We start from the raw sequence: 17,362 nt of genomic DNA on the forward strand, positions 1-17,362 counted from the left end.
TTGTAAATTGTGTATCTTTGAAAATTTTCCCATAAACTTTGTTTTACTACATCTGTGTTAGACGCTAGAAACTTAATTCAGGAAGTTAAAGCCTGTGAGTCAAACTGATCGGGCAACAGTTTTTTTTCTTTTTACCTTTGGAGGATTCTGCTAGATCGGCTCAATAGAGTTTTCCCTTTAAGAAGAAATATTAACCCTTTTCGCTTGAAAAATAAGAATTTTCTGATATTTGGCAAACTTTTAAATTTAAGTAATCAGAAATCCCACTGCAACATATAGGTACTCTTTAAGTTGTTTTAGCTTCAATGTGAAGGTCACCTAATAGCTAAGTTAATTTAGTATCGCTTTAAAGAGTTCCATTCAAAGAATACTTTTTAATTGCTTGCATTGTAATTTGCATAACAATACTTATAGGTGCGATCCACATAATGAGCAACGACATAACTCTAAAACAGGCGTGCATAAATTTTCAAACATACCAAGGGGCTAGGTACTATTTGCCATGGAATAGGCTAATTATTGCCCCAACAGTGTCTCCAGACAGTCATGAGCTTCTGACATCTCTGAACTTTCTGATCAGCAACATTTACAAAGGGGTTTAACAGTCAAATCTCCTACCGTCTGAATTTTCCCAAACCCTAATATAGATTTTACTGTCAAATAATTTGCCTGATCTTGCAAATATACCGTCCCTACCCGGAAACTAAACAAAAAAAAAAAGTTTTTTAAATGAAAGTAAGGAGCGACATTAAAAATTAAAAAGAACAGAAATTACTCCGTATATGAAAGGGGCTTTTCCTCCTCAACGCCCCGCTTTTTACGCTAAAGTTTGACTCTTTCTCTTAACTCTACATTTTAAAACAGTAAAAAACTTTAGCGTAAAGAGCAGGGTGTTGAGGAGGAAAAGCCCCTTACATATACGGAGTAATTTCTGTTCGTTTTAAGTTTTAATGTCGCTCCTTACTTTCATTTAAAAAACTTGTTTTTTTTTGTTTAATTTCTGGACGTTTTAGAATTAATGCATTTCTTGATCTTGGCTCTCCGCACATAAATAATTAAAACGAAATTTGCATATTCATTTTTTTGGGCTAAATGGCTTTTTCATAGTTTTAATCGGAAGATTTTGAGAAAAAAGGAGCGAGAGAGGAGGCCTAATTGCCCTCCAATTTTTTGATTACTTAAAGAGACATCTATAACTTTTATTTTCTTACTAACATTTTCATAAGTAAAAAATTTACGTAAATTACGAATTAACCTACGTAGCGAACTTCTATATTCGTATGTTTTTACTGCGTATATGAGGGGACTCACCCCTCGTCGATACCTCGCTCTTTACACTAAAGCTTAAATTTTGTCCCAATTCCTTAAGAATGACACCTGAATCACAAAGGCCGTAGAATAAATAGTTGAAATTACTAAAAATACTTTAGCGTAAAGAGCGAGGTATTACGAGGAGGTAAACCCCTCGTATGCGTAATAATTTCTGTTCGTTTTAAGTTTTAATGCTGCTCCTCACTTTCAGTAGAAAAAACTTTTCATATTTATTTATTCATTGTTTTTTTTTAAATAATGCTAGAAAATCCTGCGCCCACTCCATTGAAAGTCTCTTCCCCCATGAGAAGTTCCTCCATGGAAAGATCCTCCCACATACCCCCCCTAAACTACCCCCCTCAACTCTCTCCCCAAACCAAAAAATCCCCCTGAAAACGCCTGTACACTTCCCAGTAACCATTACTATATGTAAACACAGGTCAAAGTTTGTAACTTGCAGCCCCTCCCAGAGGGATGCGGGGGAGTAAGTCGTCCCCAAAGACATAGTTATTAGGTTTTTCGACTATGGTGAATAAAATGGCTATCTCAGAATTTTGATCAGGTGACTTTGGGGAAAAAATGAGCGTGGGAGGGGGACTAGGTGCCCTCCAATTTTTTTGTCACTTAAAAAGGACACTGGAACTTTAATTTCCGTTAGAATGAGCCCTTTCGCGACATTCTTGGACCACTGAGTCAATACGATCACCCCTGGGGAAAAAAACAAAAAAGCAAAAAAAAAAAACAAATAAACACGCATCCGTGATTTGTCTTCTGGTAAAAAATGCGAAATTCCACATTTTTGTAGATAGGGGCTTGAAACTTCTAGAGCCAGGTTTTCTGATACACTGAATCTGATGATGTGATTTTTGTTAAGATCGTATGACTTTTAGGGGATTTTTCCCCCTATTTTCTAAAATGAGGCAAATTTGCTCAGGCTCGTAACTTTTGACAGGTAAGACTAATCTTGATGAAACTTATAAATATTTAAAATCAGCATTACAATTCGATTCTTTTGATGTAATAATTGGCATCAAAATTCCATCTTTTAGAGTTTTGGTTACTATTGAGCCGGGTCGCTCCTTACTACAGTTCGTTACTACGAACTGTTTGATCCCTTTCCATGTGTCTGTTTGTAGCAATGTGCTTGAGTGTCTCCAACTCACAGCTTAGATGCCAATACAGTTATGAAAACTCGACTTATTTTTAGGACACAGTAAGCGGTAGCGATGCTAGCGTCTGGAGACAGGAAACTGGCAGCACAGCTTAGATACCAACAGATACCAATATTGGTATCTAAGCTGTGTATGCAACAAAACAAAATTGCGTTCCCGCCATTGGTGTTGCAGTAAGATCTACGCGTCGAAGCGCGGGCTTTGGGGAGGCGCCAAGTTCAGAGCTCTGTACCAAAAGCTTCTCATGGGCAAAATAGGAGTTTTCATAACTGTATTGGTATCTAAGCTATGCTCAAAGTCAGACTGCTTCTGAATTTGCAGCTGTCATTGGTCTAGCCTATATAACTGACGGAATACAGAGCGGTTTTTGTGTCACCCACCGGGTTAAAGGTTTTAATGAAGCTTAATTTCAGGATTAATCCCAAAGTCAGGTAGTGGAGTGGACAATATAAAGAAGATACAAGTTTTACTGTTTTCTTGGTCACCCAAGAAAATGTCACCAGTAAATTATCTTGATTGCAATTTGATGTCCTTAAACCTTGATGCTTCTTCCTTAAAATTTTGTAGCTAAATGCTATATTGCTTTTTGTTCGCTGAGATGCCAATTTGGCTATACTCATAAAACGAACAGGGGACCAACAATGCTATTTAGTTTTCAGAGAGAAATGTGCAAATCCCTCCAATTCGTGTCTTTTTATGAGACTGACTGCTAAAAATCCTACCAAGCATATGTTAGCATCGAGCTAGTCTAATTTGATCCTAAAAAGATTTTCTTCCATCTTAGGCATTGACGAGTTTGTATTCAAGGGAAGGATTAAGGAGTTTAAACCGGCCCCGGAATGTTTGCACGACTCGTAAAAACGTAATAAAAATGAATAAAATACATTTTTGGGGTATTTTAAAGTTTTATTGTACCCCCCCCCCCAAAAAAAAATACCCACTGAATAAAATCGTAGATATGACCCTCGGTATTAATCCCCATTTTTAGGGAATATGCTTATGGATATAATCAAATACTCTGATATTGTCTTTAAAAAGTAAAAAAGTGTAAAGCTGACTTAGTCAGATTGGCTTCTCAAAAATGATTATGGAACAGATACTGCCATAGTCAATAAATAAGTTATAGCAGCTGATAAGGCAAAAGATAAGAATAATAAAGATAAGTACCATAACTAGTTATAGACACTACTGATTTTCTATGAACAATATCTTAATGCGTGAAGCGATATTAGAGAAACTTACTTGTTATACATTGTTGGCAATAATAGGTTGTGTGTTAGAAAACACCTTTAATTCACTCCTAGCCCACTACCGTTGAGTTGCTCTTTGTTTTCAATCTAAAAGGTGCCAATATACAGTGAGATCTCGGTAGAAAGAATTTAGTTTTATTCAGAAAATTGAAGAAATATGACGAATTCATTAAACTAAAGAAATAGAAAGTTGGATTTTAAGGGTAGTAGGTTGAAAGGTATGACAAACCACCTTGACTTGAATTTACGGCCTTGCTGAAGCTATCTCAGCCTCGATTGTGAATGCCTTCTACCTCTAGGTTTTACGTTTTATGCCAATACCAAAACTTGGTTTACTGCTATATGGATTATTTACAGGAAACGGCTCGTGCCGTCTGAAACAGTGCCCGCCTGTCAAACATTTCCAATTGTTGTTAGAGGGGGCGAGGCTATGTGCCCCTCTTGCAGGAACATTTGCAAATATTCTTAGAAAATAACTGAGACACCTCAGAGGCTTTATTGCCAAGACAATGGAACTGGAAGCATGGGTGCCATTAGGGGTGGTGCGGATAGGGGGAGGGATATTTGCCTACTCCTAGATTTTGAAAAAAAACTTTTTGGTATTATCATTTCAAAAATTCCCCCTGGATTTTGAAAATATCTGTGGCTGTATCTTCATTTTAAACATTGAAAAAAAAATTATCCACCTTTACTTTTTAATGAATTGCCACTCTTAGATGGGAACCTCCAACATGTGGCCAAGCAAGTAGGTGTTAAAAGCGCAGTCAAGCCTTCAAGGCCCTTCGGTGTGCCTTGGGTGTTTATTGTTCACCATATAGTAGGTTTTACAGAAGTTGATGATGTATGCTAAGTCTCGCTGGTACACAATATCACTAAAATAGTGCTTGCACACTTCACTTTCACTTTGTTTCTCTTTGTCACTTTGTTTTATTCACCTTGTTTTTCTATGCAAGTCTTTTTTCACACGTTTTTGGGTTGGTGTCCCAGTGCTATTGAAACTTTGTTATGCCACTCTAAGCATTTTCATCTATGTTACCATCGTTAAAAACAATTGTCCTTCGATACAGAAACGATTTGTGAAGGGAGATACCTTAAACAGTCATGAACTGATTGGTTTACGTTGGGGTCTATGAACATGAATTTTATCCTAGCTGTCCTTAAGACCTAATTTTGAGTATTCTGTACTCAACATGCTAAGGTTTGTTTTGACTGGCCATAGACTGTCACATATAGGCAACAAGTGATATCCCAAATAAGGATAGTTTCTGTTTTGACTCGGTCAGCAAAAGCCAATGTGGACTCCAGATGATTTATGTTCTTTCAATAATTAAATTTTAAAAAAACAAGTTTCTTCAAATGAAAGTAAGAAGCGACATTAAAACTTAAAACGAACTGATATTATTCCGTATATGAAAGGAGCTGTCCCCTTCTCAACCTCCCCCTCTTTACGCTAAAGTTTGACTCTTTGTCACAGTTCTACTTTTTAAAACAATACAAAAGATCCTCCCACGTAACCACGTAACTGTTGTAGATAGGATTTTGAAACTTCTACAGTAGGGCTCTCTGATACGCTAAATCTGATGTTGTAATTTTTGTTAAGATTCTATGACTTTTAGGGTGTTTCCCCCTGTGTTCTAAAATAAGGCAAATTTTCTCAGGCTCGTTACTTTTGATGGGTAAGACCGAACTTGATGGAACTTTTATGTTTAAGTTCAGCATAAAAATGAGATTATTTTGATGTAACTATTGATATCAAAATTCCGTTTTTAGAGTTTTGATTACTATTGAGCCGGGTCGCTCCTTACTACAGTTCGTTACCACGAACTGTTTGATAATTTTGTTCGTTCAAACTTCACTAGATTCGTCTTATATCATAACAATTTGTGCATTTATTGCGGTATCGGAACAGGGAAAGTATGTTTTAGTTTCAAGTTTAGTTATTTACACACGAAGTTTAAACCCCAATCCGGACGTTTTAAGCTGTATAAAATTTATAACTTTTAATCTAATACACCACGGAACTTGCTTGAGTAACGTCAGTCTTTAGATACTCTTAACTATTTTGTACGGCCCGCAGCTTGACTTGGACGTCCGTAAAAAAAAAATGTTCTGTTTTTACTAAAAATAAGTCCAAGCAAGTCAACCTTATGCAATGTATAGAATTTAACTGTAAAAATCAATAATACTGTTTTAAAAAAGGTGGAGACAAAGATATTAGAATTGATATCGTCACATCTCTTCTACGAGTTTTCAGAAGCACAGTTTTTTCTACATTGGGAAGGGAAAGGATCTCTTGACCAACCTGTAAGCTTTTGAATTGAATTTTTAGAACAATAAATCTAACCTTATTGGGATTTGGGTTGAATCGTTTGATGATGTTTGGTCTTCTAGAAATATTAAATGAGAATATTAGGTTTATGATACCAGAAAACTGAAACTCAGACAATGTTAATGGCCGAGTCTTAGTAGAATATAGAATAACGTGTTTCTCAAGACCCAATTCTAAGGATCTTGGTAGGTATTTATAAGCGAATTCTTGAAGTGTTTATTCAGTTCCTCTCCAGTGTTAATTCAGTCATGTTTTTGTCTTTTGTTGGTTTCCTACCATTGTATATAGACTTTATAAAATAAATGCATAATTTATAGAAAAGAGATTATTGTACCTCCTCCCACGAGAACCATAGCTCTGAACGAATTGGCTACACGCTTACCAATACGCTTAGCCTACCAGATGCTTATTAAAGTAAACCCAGACGCAATCAGAAAGTTTGTAAAGGTTTACAACCCTATGCAGCGTCTCCAACATAAAACAAACATTCAAGCTCAAATGAAGTCGGATTGGACTCGCAGAAACCCGTTATGGAAAAATATCAAGTTTCACAAAACAACCCGAAAAAAATTAAATGCAAAAAAAGAAATAGGCAATTAAATTCAGCTTAGCGAAATGTAGTTTACAAAATTTAAAACAAATCAGTTAACGTTCTTCTTAAGAGTTGGAAAATCTACTATATTTTATTTACTTACTAAATTTACCTACTTAATATTTTTTTACTTTTTAATTTACCAATAATTTTAATTTTTTATTTTAAATTTCTTAATTTAAAAATAATTTAAATTTTTATTCTTGAACATTTTTTAATTTATTTACTTAATAACTAAATTGGTACTTGTTAAATTAAACGCATCACACTCAAGAATTACCCGTGGTTAGATCTTGGAAAACCGGTTTCACAAAAACAAAGACAAGCGACGGGTGATAGAATGCATTAGACTTGTATAATTTAGACTATATATTTGCACATTAGGGGAGGTGGGGTTAGGTTAGGGTCGCTGTCAAACAAAATACTTTTCAAGTATTTGAAAAGTATTTCAAATACTTTACACCCCCCTCCCTCCCTCATTTGCAAATGTATAACCCAAATCATATTATTATAAGGTTAAATTTTATTGGGATTGACCCAACTTCACTTTTTGGATGTGTTTCGTTTAATTAACAAGTACTATTAAATTCAGTAATTATTTACTAATTTATTAATAATTTATTTACTAAATTTGTTTTAGCAAAACTCCCTGAGCAAAGTTGGAACGTTGTTGGTGCATTAAATTATAAAAAGTCACTCTGAAAACAGCATCTCAATGAAGGTGTATAGCTAATACCACCCGGAAAATCACCCCCGTAGGCCATTCCTCCAAGCTAATTATAAATCTCCCCACCTTTCCCACACTGACAATTCCACCCAGAAAATGACCCCTACCATGGACAATCCCCTCGGAAACCCCCCTCACAGAAACTTTCCTCTGGAAAATTCCCTCCCCCGCAGACAATTACTCCTGAAAACACCCCCCCCCCCACTTAAATATGAAATTGAGCAGCCAAAGGGACCGTATTACAAATAGAGATAATGAAGAAAAGAGTGAATTTTGGAATGGTGTACCTGTATTCCGATTACAGGCAAAATAAATGGTGCAGAATATCATACAGTGTTTAGTTTCGTACTTTTATTTCTCTTAATTTTTTGTGTTTGAAATAAGTAAATAATTTGCTAGTTTATTTGAAATACGGAATTCTATTCAATTCAAATTTGCTTCGTTCTGACATAGATTTGACCTCCATGTTATTTAAATTAAATATAAAAATAGCCCTTGGACCTAGCGGACATGCTCTCCATCATAAGGGGTGAGCTGGTATCATCTATTAAAGACATCGGTGCATGACCAAGTGCATTGGAAACTCATTGCTCGTATTTCTTATTCCCAGCCTCTATTTCTCTGCACTTCCATCATAGGGCAACCCTTCCGTAGTTGCTACTAATTTCATATTCCCAAATTATTTTATTTGCCCTTTATCTTACCCTTCCATGAAAACTCACCCTTCCAAAACACAAGAGAAAGAATCAAAAGAAACAAAATTATAAAAATCAATGCTCTAGGATATACACCATATAATCTTCCAGGATTTTGGAATATAGGTAGGTAAAATATTCCAGGGTCTTCTCTTTGCTTCACTCTTTGTAATTGTCTTACTTTCCCTCTGGCTGCTGAATTTTACAAGGGAAACTTTCCAGGGGGTTATAGTCAATAGAGGGAATTTTCCAGGGGAATATTCTGTAGAGGGGATTGTCCAGCGAGGGAATTCCTCGGCGGGTATTGTCCCTGGCGGTGATTTCTGGATGGAGAGTAGCCCACAGGGGAAGTGAAATGGCCCAGGGGTAATCTACCGAGGGGAGGTTCCGGGGAAATAGCCAAGAATCTCAATAGAATGTAAATTTTAGCATAAGTGACATATCTGTGAGATTCGGCTACCAACATAAACTTCGAAGAAGGAGCGCACACTTTTTAAGTGTGTCCTTTTTCTAGATCATCTTATTGCTATATCCTTAAAAATTCATGTCGTGGTTAAAGCAATGGGTTTTCACTCAAGGCTCACGAAGATGACCACAAGAAAGAACGAAAATTCGAACGATCTGATGGATGTACTGGAAAAAATTTCTGGCATAGTCTTAAACGAAAAAAAAATTAGACAAAAAACTAGACTATCCTTGAGTTTCTTGAGGGTGGGGGGGTCCATACTTCAATTATTTTGACTGACTTTCGTCAACAAAATTTTTGAAGTGCATTTACATATAATGCATAATAATTGCTTTCAAACTCACCGAATGAACGGTATATAAAGAGCGACGCATTCAATATTAGTGGAAACCTTAGAAAACAGTTCCAAATTCCTGTACCCAATAAAAAAACATGGACTTGTTAAAATTTTCCTTCGCAACATATTATCCATTAATATGGTTCTTTCTAATGTATAGAAACACGTCTTCAATATATCAGTCAATATTATACTAAGGAACAAGTAATTATAGTACAATAGGAACTCATACACACAAGAGGAACAATAATTATACTAAGGAACAAATCTTCGTTAAAAAGCACTAAATTATGGCCAGTCAAGCTTAGACAGCGTTAGAATAAAAGTGTCAATATTTGACACAATTTTTCTTCTGTCGATAACAATTTTATAGATTAAAAAAATGTTGCTCTCTGGTTATCCTGGTCATTAATTCTCCATATTACCAGCGACTTATTTTGGTTAAATAAGCTGCGATACAGAAAGCCTAGAGCTGGAAATAGAAATTTCAAATAATGGCTTTCTTAGCTTTAGTCAATCTCGGTGGTTGTACAAACAAAGGGATAGAGAAAAAAAACTGTTTCATATTCTTCGGTCATAGGTATTCCCTCTTTTAGGTCATGAAGTTTCAAGCTAAAATATTAACAGTTTTCCCCTTTCCAGAATCAAAGGAAAGCCCAGAGCATTTCAGGTTTCAGGCCCTTTGCCCTTGTACTCTGTGGGATTCTTTAAATAATATACCTTATAGAAAGATAAGGCTGACTTATCAACTTTGATAAAGCCGTTTTAAAAATTTAACAATTTTTTTTTCTTCGGGTAAGCTATAACCTCCAAGAATAGCATAATTTTCCCATGATCCGAGAATCGTATAATTTTCCCATTCTGCATGGAACACATATCAAGCTGTAAATATAGAGCAAGGATTTTAAATCCTTAAAATCCTAAGCATCACGGCTTTGGGACACTCGGATTTGTTTAAACTAAAGACCAAAACGTGTTATTGGGAGAGGCAGAGGCTCCTACCTTAGAAGCTGCAAGTATATCCGTGCAGTCCCTCTCCTTGAGCCGGGAACTTGCAGTAACACACTCTAACTTCTTCGGATAGTCACTGAACGTATCTTAGAAACTTTTTCGGTAAAGAAGCTACCCGAATCTTTGAAAAAAGATACCCCTTAAGGTAAATCAGTTCCTTTAATTATAGAGGTCAAACCGCCTACACTTCATACCTCTCTGCCCAATAGCAACACACAGAACATGCTGCGACGATGTTATTCTTGAAAAGTAACTCTGAACTTGAAATCTCTTCTGTGGTGTCATTCAGACCTTGGTAATAGATTTATTGTGTTTACATGCGCATATTGCTTGAAATACTGAGAGACAGGGTGTGCTACTAAATCGTCCTTCCAATTTTAAACACTTCCATTCCTAACGCTGAAAGAAGAATTATAAAAACTGGATAATCTAACATAAATTAAATAAAAAAAACTAGTTTTTTTAACTGAAAGTAAGGAGCCACATTAAGACTTAAAACGAACAGAAATTACCCGGTGTATGAAAGGGGCTGCTCCCTTTTCAACGCCCCGCTCTTTACGCTAAAGTACGACTCTTTCTCTCAATTCTACTTTATTAAACAGTAAAAAACTTAAGCATAAAGAGCAGGGCGTTGAGACGGGAGCAGCCCCTTTCACACACGGAGTAATTTCTGTTCGTTGCAAGTTTTAATGTGGCTTCTTAGTTTCAGTTTAAAAAAAACTAGTTTTTTTTAGTTTAATTTCTGAACGTTTTTGAATTAATGCATGTTTGATTTTGGCTCTCCGCACATAAATCATTAAAATGAAATTTACATATTAATTCTTTTTTTGGCTAAATAGCTTTCTCTTAGTTTTGACCATACGATTTTTGGAAAAAAGGGGTGGGGGAGGAGGCCTAATTGCCCTCCATTTTTGGGTTACTTGAAAAGGCAACTAGAACCTTTAATTTTTAACGAACGTTTTTGTTAGAAAAAATATACGTAACTTAAGAATTAACTTACGCAACGAACTTTTATATACTTATATTTTTATTATGTATATCAGGGGGTTTTTCCCCTTGTTACTACCTCACTCTTTACAATAAAACTTAAATTTTGTCCCAACTCTTTAAGAATGACCCCTGAATCAGAAAGGCCGGAAAATAAACAGTTGAAATTACTAAAAATACTTTAGAGTAAAGAGCGAGGTATTTAGGAGGAGATGAAACCCTCATATGCGTAATAATCTCTGTTCGTTTTAAGTTTTAATGCTGCTCCTAACTTCATATTTATTTTTTCATTTTTTTTTGTAATAATGCTAGAAAATCCTGCACCCCCTTCATTGAGTTTCTCTTCCCCAATGACATATTCCTCCAAAGAAAGATCCTCCCACATAGCCCCCTCCCCTCAATCCCCCCAACCCAAAATAATCCCCCTGAAAAACGTTTGTACACTTCCCAATAACCATTACTGTATATAAACACTGGTCAAAGTTTGTAACTTGCAGCCCCTCCCCTGGGGACTGTGGGTGAGTAATTCATTCCAAAGTCATATTTATTTAGGTTGTCGACTATGCTGAACAAAATGGCTATCTCAAAATTTTAATCCGTTGAATTTGGGAAAAAATGAGCGTAGGAGGGGGCCTATTTGCCCTCCAATTTTTTCGGTCACTTAAAAAGAGCACTAGCACTTTTAATTTCCGTTAGAATGAGCCTTCTTGTGACATTCTAGGACCACTCGGTCGATACGATGACCCCTGGGAAAAAAACAACAAAAAAACAAATAAACACGCACCCGTGATCGGTCTTCTGGCAAAAAACTACGAAGTTCCACATTTTTGTAGACAGGAGCTTGAAACTTTTACAGTAGGGTTTCCTGATGCACTGAATGCGATGGTGTAATTTTCGTTAAGATTATATGACTTTTAGGGAGTGTTTCCCCCTTTTTTCCAAAATAAGGCAAATTTTTCCAGGCTCGTAACTTTTGGTGACAAAGACTAAATTTGATAAAACCTATATATTTAAAATCAGTATGAAAATCCAATTCTTTTGATGTATCTTTTAGTATCAAAATTCCGTTTTTTTTAGAGTTTTGTTTACTATTGATCCGGGTCGCTCCTTACTACAGTTCGTTACCACGAACTGTTTGAAAGTATATAAATTAATCTATTCGAGATTATTAGTTATAAGAAAATTATTAAAGGGTATTGATTGTACTTATCGGTCATATAATAAACACTATAGAATTTCGATCGCGGATTATGCGAACATGACACAAGAAACAGGTCAAGCAACTTCTTTATACAACACAATTAGCTTTGGCTTGGTTGGAAAATATATTGTAGCTATATCTTATTTAAGTATTTAGTTGGTATATTGGTTTGGTTAAGTTAGTATAATATATGCTATGCTTTACCCCCCTCCTCCCTAATGTTCAAATATATAGCCCAAATTTGTTTCTAAGTTATTATATTTTGTTTGATTTCATTAGCATTAGTCGAACTTCACTTCCCGAGTGCTTACTATCTAACCGATAAGTGCTATATTAATTTATAAAGGAAATAGACTAATAAAAAGGTTAGATAAATTAATTGGACATAATAGGGGTATAAGCATTTTTTTAATTACGCTATTCCTGTTTAATAAACATAGATGTTCATTGTTATTCAATTATTTTTCACGCAGGGTCTGTGTTGGAGTCGATTTAATATAATCATCCATGTAAATGAAGGTCTGTCTCCAAGAAAGGAAATACTGGGCATTCATTACCCCCTCCCCTCGAAAACCAAGAATATACAAAAAATGGTAAAATTTGAGGCACTGGATTTTTTTTCTTGTCAATTGTACATCCAAGATCCGAGCTGCTCTTTTTCACTTTAAACCTATCTATAAACAGTTAACAATATGCACAATTCGCAACCCTTGTGCTAGGAGCTGTGGGATGCATGTCACACCTGCAGGTGAGTTTGATGGATCTTTTGATTATTTGAAGTAAGAAAGCTATTTCAGAGTTTTGATCCACTGTTATGGTTCAGACTATGGGGAGCCGGGTAACAAATTGGAAAACCAAGGGGGATGGTTGCTCTCCTATCACATTCAACCGCTAAAAAAAACACTAGGACTTGTAATACCCAATCGAATAAACCCCCTCCTTAGTTCCTTTTGACCACCCCTTCTATACGAAGTGGTGGGAAAAATACATAATATATTGAAGGAAGAGCTCCAAATGTTCTGTCCCATAGGCCTTATACACGTTTGCAGTCTTTAAGAAAAATGTATCAGCCTTTGGTCAAACAGATCGTAGTAACGAACTGTAGCAAGGAGCGACCCGGCTCAACAGTAACCGAAAGTATAAAAAACGGAATTATGATATCAATGGTTATACCTAAAGAATTGCATTTTAATGCTGATTTTAACTTTATAAGTTTCATCAAGTTTAGTCTTACCCATCAAAAGTTACGCGCCTGAGAAAATTGGCCTTGTTTTAGAAAATAGGGGGAAATACCCCTTAAAAGTCAGAGAATCTAAACGAAAGTGACACTATCAGATTCAACGTATCACAGACACATACTGTAGAAGTTTGAAGCTCCTACCTACAAAAATGTGGAACTTTGTATTTCTTGCCATAAGACAGATCACGGATGCGTGTTTATTTGTTTTTTTTTTCCATGGGGTGATCGTATCGACCCGGTGGTCCTAGAATGTTGCGAGAGGGCTCATTCTAACAAAAATTAAAAGTTCTAGTGCTCTTTTCAAATGACCTAAAATTGGAGGGCATCTAGGTCCCTTCCCACGCTAATTTTTTCCCAAAGTCACCGGATCAAAATTTTGAGATCGCCATTTTGTTCAGCATAGTCGAAAAACCTAATAGTTATGTCTTTGGGGTAGATTTAATCCCCCACAGTCCCCGGGGGAGGGACTACAAGTTAAAAACTTTTGACCATTGTTCAAATATAGTAATGGTTATTGGGAAGTGTACAGGCATTTTCATGGGGACATTTTCGCACTGGGTGGGGGGGGGGTAGGTCGGGGGAGGGGCTACGTGGGAGGATCTTTCCATGGAGGAATTTATCATGAGGGAAGAAAATTTCCGTGAAGGGGGCGCAGGATTTTCTATTACTATTAAAAAAAAATGAGAAAATACATAAAAAAAAATTTCGACTGGAAGTAAGTAGAAGCATTAAAACTTAAAACAAACAGAAAATATTTCGCATATAAGGAGGTTCGTCTCCTCCATAATACCTTCCTCTTTACGCTAAAGCATTTTTAGTAATTTCAACTATTTATTCTGCGGCCTTTGTGATTCAGGGGTCATTCTCAACGAATTGGGACGAATTTTAAGTTTTAGTGTAAAGGGCGAACCCCCTCATATACGTAATAAAAATATACAAATATAGAAGTTTGTTATGTAAGTTAATTCGTGAGTTACATATATTTATTACTAATAAAAACTTTGGTAAAAAAAATAAAGTTCTAGTTGCATTTTTAAGTAACCAAAAATGGGAGGGCAACTAGACCTCCTCCCCTACTTCTTTTTTATCAAAATCTTCCGATCAAAACTATGAGAAAGCCATTCATAAAAAAAAATATGCAAATTTCGTTTTAATTATTCATGGGCGGTGAGCAAAAACCAAAACATGCATTAACTCAATAATGTTCAGAAATTAAATAAAAAAAAAAGTTTTTTTAATTGCAAGTAAGGAGCGACATTAAAACTTAAAACGAGCAAAATTATTCCGTATATGAAAGGGTTGTCCCCTCCTCAATGCCTCGCTCCTTACGCTAAAGTTTTTTTTATTGTTTTAATTAGTAGAGTTGTTAGAAGGAGTCAAACTTTAGCGTAAAGAGCGTGATGTTGAGGAGGGGACAACCCCTTTCATATACACAATAATTTCTGTTCGTTTTAAGTTTTAATGTCGCTTCTTACTTTCAGTTAAAGTAAACTTGTATTTTTATTTATTCCAAAAGGATCTAATTCCATTACCACACGTAGTCTTGTCAATAGCAAAAAAAACATTTATAGCAATTTGTTCAATAAGATATTTAATATCTCTAGTTAATTTAATACAGATTTTGAGAAGAGGACGACACAATGTGTTTGATCTCCATGAACAATGGTATTTAAGGATTTCTGAGCCTGAGGATTAGAAAGCTTAAACTAATATTGCAATGTAAAAGTCGAAACTGAAAACACATCGATTGCATATCTTGAAAATGGTAGGTTTTATGCTTTGACTTTAAGCTCTAGCCTGGAAAGTCACCAGTGTAGAGGGACTAGACTTCAGTGCTGTTAGTCTCTTGCAGAGTAACCTGATGTAGGCGTGGAATGGAGCTTCTTTGAGGTCCAGGAATGACCCCTTCCCCGCATCTTGGGGAATGGATTGACCACGAATAGCGTCCAGTCATCTGGTGTGTGGTCTTCCTCTTGGGTGCTTTCACCATTTGCAGTTTGGTCAAAGTTGAAGATGAGTCAGACGGGAGTTTTGGGGGACAGACTAAGTAGATGGCCATACCAAAGCATCAAGCGAGACACCATCTGATCGGACTGGGGTGGTACTTTGAAGGACCGGAGAAGTGCCAGATTCTGCATTCTGTTGAGCCACCTGACGTGTTGACTTTTTTTGAAGTTTTTCATCTGGATGTCATCAGCATTCTATACCTTGTTTGGGGTCATTAACCTCGGGAAAAAAAGTCGTACATTTTTCAAGCTTAGTCTAAAAATTGTATTGAGAAAAAAGGAAAGCTAAGGGATAAATTTTTTACCCTCCGATATTTATCTAAACGACCTTTCAGAAAGAATTAGAAAATGTAGGCAAAAAAATGAGCTTTTTGAGGCTTCAGGTACGCCACCTATAGATAGATTTACTGACACTTCTTCATAATAACTGATGTGCAACAATACATAGCGTCATGAAGCCTCAAAGAGATTCCAGACGCTTAAACAAAATAAGAAAAAACAATCTTATTAACCAATTATTTTGTATGGACTGCATGTATTTTCAGAAACTAATACTTTGCCATGCGACCTCTTAAACTGGAAAGTTGGATTGATAGCTTTTCGATAATTATAAATCAATTGGTTATTCTAACTACCTTTAGCGGGACCAGAGGATAAACTGTCCTCTCTGGCACCAAAAGCCTTTGGAATTACCTCAGACGATCAATTCATCCTGTCTGATGTCTGGAAGTCACAGTGTGTTTCTGACAAAATAAATACAAATGTTCCATTAAACGACCAAAATATTATCATCACGCTTTATATTACATTTGGGGTGCCAGATTTTAGGGCCAAGGAACATTTGACGATGACGTATTTGCTCTTCTTTTTGGCTAAATATTTTCTTCAGTTTCTCAAAAGTTTTGCTCTATACATTTAAGACGGAATATATAGTATAAGCGGTAGCGACTGACCACGTGCAAAGTTCTCGACTAATCTGTCTTTATCAGCCACGTCTCGCAAGCATGCAGCAGTTAGCCTTACACGGTTGCCGTACACACCAGACTCTGACTTTAGTTTCGGCTGAGATATCCCGTCTTGACCATAGTACTAGCTCGAGACTGGCAAAGATTCTTCAGAGTTACGTGGGGAGTGATACCTCTCTCAGATTCTCGAGCTGGTGTTAATAAAAAACCAAGATACTTGAATTCTTCGACATTTTCTATTGGCTTGCCATCAAGCTTAGCATACCAACGAGAAGTTTGGTTGAGACACACCACTTTAACCTTAGAGATGATGACGGTGCGTTTTATGTTGCTCGAGATCTCCTATCTATGGAATGGGAACTCGACTACCTCAAATCCATTCGAAGTAATTTCTAACGGTGAGATGCCATCAGGAGGGGATCTAGAGCAAAATCCTGGGATGGGGTCCAATATGACAAGGGCATCGATAAGTAATCTCGGGGGGCCCAATGTGACAAAGGTGCTAATAATTGACCAAACTGACAAATTTGTTCTAAAAAAAGAGTGAAAAAAAGGAAAAAAAAAAAACAAGGAAAGAGGGCACCAGAATTTTATTTTTTTTTGGGGGGGGGGGGCAGGCCTCTCTGAGTAAACCTTATTTTTATAGGGTAAAAAGTCCAAGTCTGTCGGGGATTAAAGATATTTGTCTGAAAAATTATTTCAAAATTTGCTTGATTTTTCAAAAAGGAGGAAAATATTTTCGAGAAATCAAATGAAAATCTTAATGAAAATCACACCATCAGAATTAGCATATCAGAGAATACTTTTGTAGAGGTTTCAAGCTCCTACCTACGAAAATGTTGAGTTTGTGTTTTTTGCCAGAAGGAAGATCACGGGTGTGTGTTTATTTTTATTTGTTTCCCCAGGGGCCAATGGTTTTTCCAGATAAATATTTTCCTTGGTTGATGTTTCCCCCATTCCACAGATAAAAATAAATGGTTAATATGGATATTATTATGGATTCATATATTAGCTATTATCAAGGAGAAGCGGTTGGTCATTGTATAGGCAGAGGGAGGGCTGCATGCCTAAAA

General features: G+C 36.2%; 1 protein-coding gene across 2 annotated transcripts in view; it reads right to left on the minus strand.

Moving 5' to 3' along the window:
- Nucleotides 1-10,141, minus strand: part of LOC136037671 (mucin-2-like) — a 59,212-nt gene extending 49,071 nt beyond the window's left edge. The window contains exon 1 of one of the 2 annotated variants that reach the window (XM_065720413.1): nucleotides 9,882-10,141. The gene's annotated coding sequence lies outside the window, so the exon portion shown is untranslated. The remainder of the gene's footprint in view (nucleotides 1-9,881) is intronic. The other variant, XM_065720404.1, reaches the window with a different exon arrangement.
- Between the last annotated feature and the right edge of the window lie 7,221 nt (nucleotides 10,142-17,362).

This window comes from Artemia franciscana, chromosome 2 (assembly GCF_032884065.1).
Source record: "Artemia franciscana chromosome 2, ASM3288406v1, whole genome shotgun sequence".
NCBI classification, from domain to species: domain Eukaryota; kingdom Metazoa; phylum Arthropoda; class Branchiopoda; order Anostraca; family Artemiidae; genus Artemia; species Artemia franciscana.